This window comes from Oryctolagus cuniculus, chromosome 2, assembly GCF_051225735.1.
Source record: "Oryctolagus cuniculus isolate XC-2025 breed Fujian yellow rabbit chromosome 2, ASM5122573v1, whole genome shotgun sequence".
NCBI lineage: Eukaryota > Metazoa > Chordata > Mammalia > Lagomorpha > Leporidae > Oryctolagus > Oryctolagus cuniculus.
The window spans coordinates 34,153,971-34,160,210 of NC_142868.1; the positions used below are offsets into that span (position 1 = coordinate 34,153,971).

The 6,240-nt window shown below is 46.1% G+C and overlaps 1 protein-coding gene across 2 annotated transcripts in view; it reads left to right on the forward strand.

The window, feature by feature from the left end:
• The window catches only part of N4BP2 (NEDD4 binding protein 2), a 130,630-nt gene that overhangs the window by 110,628 nt on the left and 13,762 nt on the right, over positions 1 to 6,240 (forward strand). The window lies entirely within an intron of this gene.

Here is a 6,240-nt window from a genome sequence, read left to right on the forward strand (position 1 = left end):
GGAACGAGAATGACCCAAAAAGCCGCTTTCCCACTTGCCAGGGGAAAGAGAGGCTGGGATGTAAGGACTTCCAGAACAAGTCACTCATCTTTGCCCATCTGAAGAAATTATGAAAAGAGGACCCTAGAGAACAAATTAATCACGATGAGGAAAGTAGAAAGGAAACACAATGAACGGTGAGCCTTCTCCCCTCTGTGGATCATGATGGGATGACTGGAAATATACTGTGTTAGATGAAGACTAATATACTAATATACGTATTAGATGAAGACTCTCACCCATTGAGACCCTGGTGGCAAAAGTTGCAAAATTTCTCAGAAAAACCCAAGAGGAGAGGTTGAAGGAAGAGGATTAAGAAGCAAAAAGATTCTAAAAGCATTATTGGGGTTCAGGGAAGGAATCAGGGAATAAGTGAATTTATGGGATACAGTATCTTTTCACATAGCAGTAATAAAGTGTGTGTTTGATGATGCGTATTGAGAAGGAAGAGGATAACTAGTGGAATGGGAAAGCACAATATCATTTTGCATTTGTGGGGCAGGGAGGAAATGAACTGTAACTTGACCGTGCCAGTAAAGACAAAGAAAAGGAAGAAGGAGAACTGATGAAGTACATCCGATAGTAAGTATGAGCAAGACAGAGGGAATAGAATCAAGACTCCCAGTGACTATACTAGACCTTAATGACCTCAATTTTCCAAGAGTTTTTTCAGAGATTGTATTAAATGCAAATGAGCTAAATTTTCTCACCAAGAGACAGGAATAGATTTGGATTAGAAGCAAAAATAGCTGTATGTTGTCTTCAAGAAACATACTTAAAGTAATAGTTACAGAGAGAGGGGGAAAGACATATATGTAGAGAGATCTTCCATCTGCTGGTTCACTCCCAATGTGGCTGCAATGGTTGGGGCTGGGCCAGCCCAAATCCAGGAGCTTTGGGTCTTCCACATGGTGCAGGCTATCCTCCACTGCTTTCCCTGGTGCATTAGCAGGAACTGGATCATTGCAGATGGAGGCTTAACCCATTATGCCAGGGTGAGCCCCAATTATTTGTAATTTAAGACCACTCTCCTAAATAATCTTTGGATCAAATTAGAAACTAAATTGCAATCTCTGTGAAGCAAAGAAGGAAAACCCATTATAACCAAACTTGTAAGACTTAGCAGAAGCTGTCCAGAAATACAAGAATTCAGTGCTCACCTTAAAATACTAGAAAACAACCAGCAAAAAGAAGAGAGAAGAGAATTCATGCAGAAAAAGGGCTCAAATTAATGAAATGTATAAGGTAGCAGAAAAGACATTAATAAATTTCCTCTCAGAAAAGATGGGCTTTTCTGAGCCAAGCCTTATTAGCTTCAGGATAAAATAAAAACAAGAAACTATTGAAGACTAAAGTACATATTTAGCTCAGCAGTTGTACTCTACAGTTCTCACGGAAGCGAAAGCAGAAGTCTCAAGGTGTGTATCAAGGATATCTCTGGGCCGGTGCCACAGCTCACTTGGCTGGTCCTCCGCCTGTGGCGCCGGCACCCCGAGTTCTAGTCCCAGTTGGGGCACCGGATTCTGTCCCGGTTGCTCCTCTTCCAGTCCAGCTCTCTGCTGTGGTCCGGGAAGGCAGTAGAGGATGGCCCAAGTGCTTGGGCCCTGCACCCGCCATGGGAGACCAGGAGAAGCACCTGGCTCCGTTTGGGGAGTGAACCAAAGGAAAAGGAAAACCTTTCTCTCTGTCTCTCTCTCTCTCACTGGCTAACTCTGCCTGTCAAAAAAAAAAAAAAAAAAAAAAGGCAGTAAATGTGGAAGCAAAGTGGGTGCCTTTGCCGAGGGAACACTTGAACAAGCTGTGTTGTATATGGCCAGATGGTGAACCACTGGGCAGACATCAGAAAGGAGCGGTTAATCCTGTCCCAGTCACCTTTTGTCACACAACCTGGTTCCCTGCAGCTTACTGACAGGCGACAACAACTTTCTGACACTCATGGATTCTGTGGGCAGGGAGTTTGGACAAAGCACAGCGGGGATGTTCTCTGTTCTCCATGGTGTCTGAGGACTCATTAGAAGACGCAGGGGCAGGGGGCTGGAATCACCCGAGCCACATCACTCACAGATCTGGCTGTGTGGCTGTTGGCTGGCTCCTTGGCCAGCTCCGTCTGCCAACAACTTCTGCACGTGAGCTCCAGTGTGGCCTTGCTACCCTTGCCACCAGAGCCACAGGTGATTTTGGTGGGGAGATTGTAGTGTCACTTCTAACCTAGCTTCAGAGGTCACACAGGATCACTCGTTCCACATTTTGTTTGCCCTAGAGTGACAGCTCCACTCAGGTCCGAGAATGGGGGAAAGATTCGGCATATTTACAGGCGAGTAGACAAGTATTTGCAAGGCTGTATAGCATGGGACATATTCTCTCGGCTGGCTTTGAATAATACAGTCAGCCACAGATCTATAGCAGTCACCTGGGAGGGCATCCCAGGAGGTACTACTAAGCAAGAGAATAAAACATGAAACTGTTCATGGCAAATCGTATGTGTGTATTTATGAGTCTATGAACAGAAGGCTTTATAAAGGTAAACAGCGGATGTTTAACTTTGGTTGAGGGTAATGGGGCCAGGGGGAGGTCAGAAGTTAACATGGAGATACAAGTGCGTGATCTGTCTCCCTGCATACGAGTAAAAGTGAGTGCTAGCAGGAGAGAGAGTGTGGAGAGTGGGTGTGGCAGGGTTGTGTGTGTGTGTGTGTGTGTGTGTGTGTTTTGAAGAAAATGTTGAACAATGGAAAGGACTGTGCTATGGACCAGAGAGCGCTTTTCACAAACAGCACTATCTCTAGGTAGCTCTTGCAATTAATTAAGATTGGGGAATTGGCAGTTCATTGCCTGTACTAATAGCAGTAGGCTTGAGTCCAAATGCTGATGCTATTATCAGGGCAAGCAATTTTGTTTTTCTTAAAGAAGAGGTTTCCCCTCCTCATTTTATATTTTCTTTGCTGAGATCTTCCATCTGTTCATTCACTCCCCCAAAATGACTACAACAGCTGGCGCTGGGGGACGGGGTTGGGCCAGGCTGAAGCCACGAGCCTGGAACCCCTTCTGGGTCTCCCCTGTGGGTGTAGGAGCCCAAGCACTTGGGCCATCTTCTGCTGCCTTCCCAGGTGCATTAGCAGGGGGCTAGATCAGAAGTGGAACAGCCAGGACTTGACCTGGCACCTATATGGGATGCTGGTGCTGCAGGTGGTGACGTAACCCTGTGTGTACTACGCTGGCCCTGCTCTGCTGTCGTTTTTGGAAGAAGCTTGTGTCGGCCGTCTTTTGCTTTAGTTGTCCACCTGTGGGTCTGTGAGGCTAATGTCTGAATAGGTGACATTCTCTTTATGGTTTCACAGTTTCTAGTCCTATTATTTGTAAATGATAACGGAAGACATACTGCTGCTGTCGAAATGCTGTCTTCCTCTCGGTGTATCAGTATTGCTTTGTATCGGAACACTATTATGTGTAAGTGACGGCTCTGCACTTGTTAGCATTGACACGGGGACCAGTGATCCACAGCTTTATTTCTTCTCTCGCTTGCTCTGGGGTTTTATCTTCTGAAGAGTTTGGGGAGAAGAAGGCAGAGGAGTCTGAACTTCAACCCCAGGACCGTTGTTTGTCTTGGGTTCTTGGCGCAGGCTTGCTTGCATGAGGCTTGAAATCAGCCTTTGAGCAGAAGTCAGCCGAGGGTTTCCCTGGTCTCCACACCTGTGATCAGAGACGGATTTTTCTCTGAGGTTGTGGATGACTGTTTTTCTTATAGTCCGTACAGATGGATTCTCTCCCCGAGGACAGCAACAGTTCAGGATGGAGGACGCTGTACTTGTAGCTTTGCCACTAGAGGTCAGAGGTTAGCCCGTGCATACTGCGGGTGGGTAATGCCTGATGTTGTTTATTGTGTGGTTCCTCCTGACGAGGTTCAGAGTATCCACCAGACACCTCTGGGCCTGAAAGGATCTCCTGTGTCCTTTAGACTAAGTTTTAGCGACTGGACTAGGGCTCTTCACTGTCATCTGCGCTCAGTCATTAGCTTTTTTTTTTTTTTCTTCCTACTTACTGCTCACACTGACCATCCCAATTCAGTATTTTTGTGTGTGGTAATGTATTTAAAGATTACAAATAAAAAAGAAAATGAGCCAGGTAGACTTCTCGTAAGGACACTTGCGTCATCTCAACAGATGAAACCCGTTTCTGTGTTCTAACTGGAACTATTGACTGTGCATATTTTTTCAGTTTTTTTTTTTTTTTTGCATGATAGTATCAAGAGATAATCTTCAACAGCTATTTCAGGTTACTCACTAACTTAAATGACTGAGTTAATATGTCACGCGCCATTTAAGACAGTGCAATTGTATTTCAGATATCTTTATTTGCTCAATGATGTCTTTTGAGTTTCTCTGTGTATAGCGAAACTACGAATACAGGATGTGAAATATGATTTTGGAATGTTTACAGTGGAGAGATTTATTGACTTTTCTGGGAACTTGTTTGAGAATTTAATGTTTCAGTGAAAGCAGACTGACATATTAAGTGGTGTCTGGTGATTTTATCAGGTATATTGGAGTTTGGTGGAGGCATTTAGACACAGCTTATCTTGCAGGGTTGTAGATTTAAAGGACTGGGCTGCCAGCTTTCTCATGGTATCACCTTCATGGTTTGCCATGGGCTCACGCCCCTGCTCCCAGGAACTACATAGGAAGACAGGAGCCAGGCCCAGAAGGCTGCAGCACCCCTTGTTTCTCACCAATTGCTGCTGCGCCTGGTGTCGCTACTGCCTTTGCTCCCAGGGACAGTGCTGGGTGGTGTTTGCCTGCATCTTTGCCAGAGAGGCCATTCTGTGCCCTCTGATGCCATCTGGGTAGGGGTGTCATGGGTGGAATTATGTGCTCCCCAGATTAACATGTGGAAGTCCTTCAGAGTGGGACCTTAATTGGAGAGAGGTCTTTACAGAAATAATCAAGCTAAAGGAGGTCATGTGGGTGGGCCCTAATCCAGTGTGACTAGCGTCCTGAGGCAAAGGGGGAAATCGGACACGTCGAAATGTGTAGAAGGAAGAAGACGTGAAGAGACCCAGGGAGAAGACAGCCCCCCAGCAAGGAGAGGCCCGGGTCAGACCCCTGCTGCGCAGCCTCAGAAGGAACCCACCCTGCTGACATTTTGATTTTGGGCTTCTGTCCTCCAGAACTGAGAGATGATAACTATCTGTTGTTTCCGCCGCCCGGGCTGCTACAGGCCTGGAAAACTAGGATGCTGAGGCTGAACCATTTCAACTCAACCGCGTGCTTAAGTCTGTGAGAGTGACTGTTCCGCTGCAACCTTCCCAACAATGTGTATGATCATTCTTAAAATTGCACAAGCATGTGCTTGGCTGAAGTGCTCATGTGTGTTAAATAAATAAATGAATGACTATAATAAATCTGTGAGCTTTTCCTTTTTGCAAAAGCACCCTCCAGGAGTCCTGCAGGCACCTCTGAGGATGCAGCCTTGATGTTGACCATTCGCTCGCCCCACCCGCCCTCCTGTGCTCAGTGCTCCTCCCACCCCAGCCTGGAACAGCGGCCCTCTCCCCAGCACTAGGGGGCGTCCCTTGCACTTCAGGTCAACTTCCCCTTGAGCCCCTGGTCTCTCAGAGAGGCTGGTTGAGGAAAGCTCTGTTCTCCTGCCTCCTGGCTGGAGCTCGGTAGTAGTCCGAAGTTGTGAACAGTCAATGTACCGCCCTAACCCCAGGGACTTTCTGCCAGGCACGCTGTTGCTTTGGATACATCTGGGGGAGGATGCACTGTGACTTCTGACATAAAGGGAGCCTACAAACAGGCTGCCCTTCGTGGCTCCCAGTGCACGCAGGCCTGTGGGTTGCACTCAAGGGTTTCTCCCACATGGAGCACAGGCTGCCCTCCTGTTGATTTTTTGCACGTCACCCTCCTGGCAAACCAACACCAATTGCTTTTCTCTGCATTGTTGCTCTTTCTCTCCTCTCCTTTCCCATTCCCTCTGTTCTTCATTTATCTTTCTAATTTCTCTTCTCATTTTGCCTTTTTTTTTCTCTCTAGAAATGATTTCAAGAATTAGAAGGTATAGATTTGAGGTTTATGCCCATAAACTTCTCCTGACGTATTTATGTTTAGAAAAGCAATAATGGCTGTGAGAAAAAGACTAAAAATACAAAAAAGGTATAAAGAAAAAAAATTGTAGATGTCTCCATGAATTCTATTCCAAACAAAT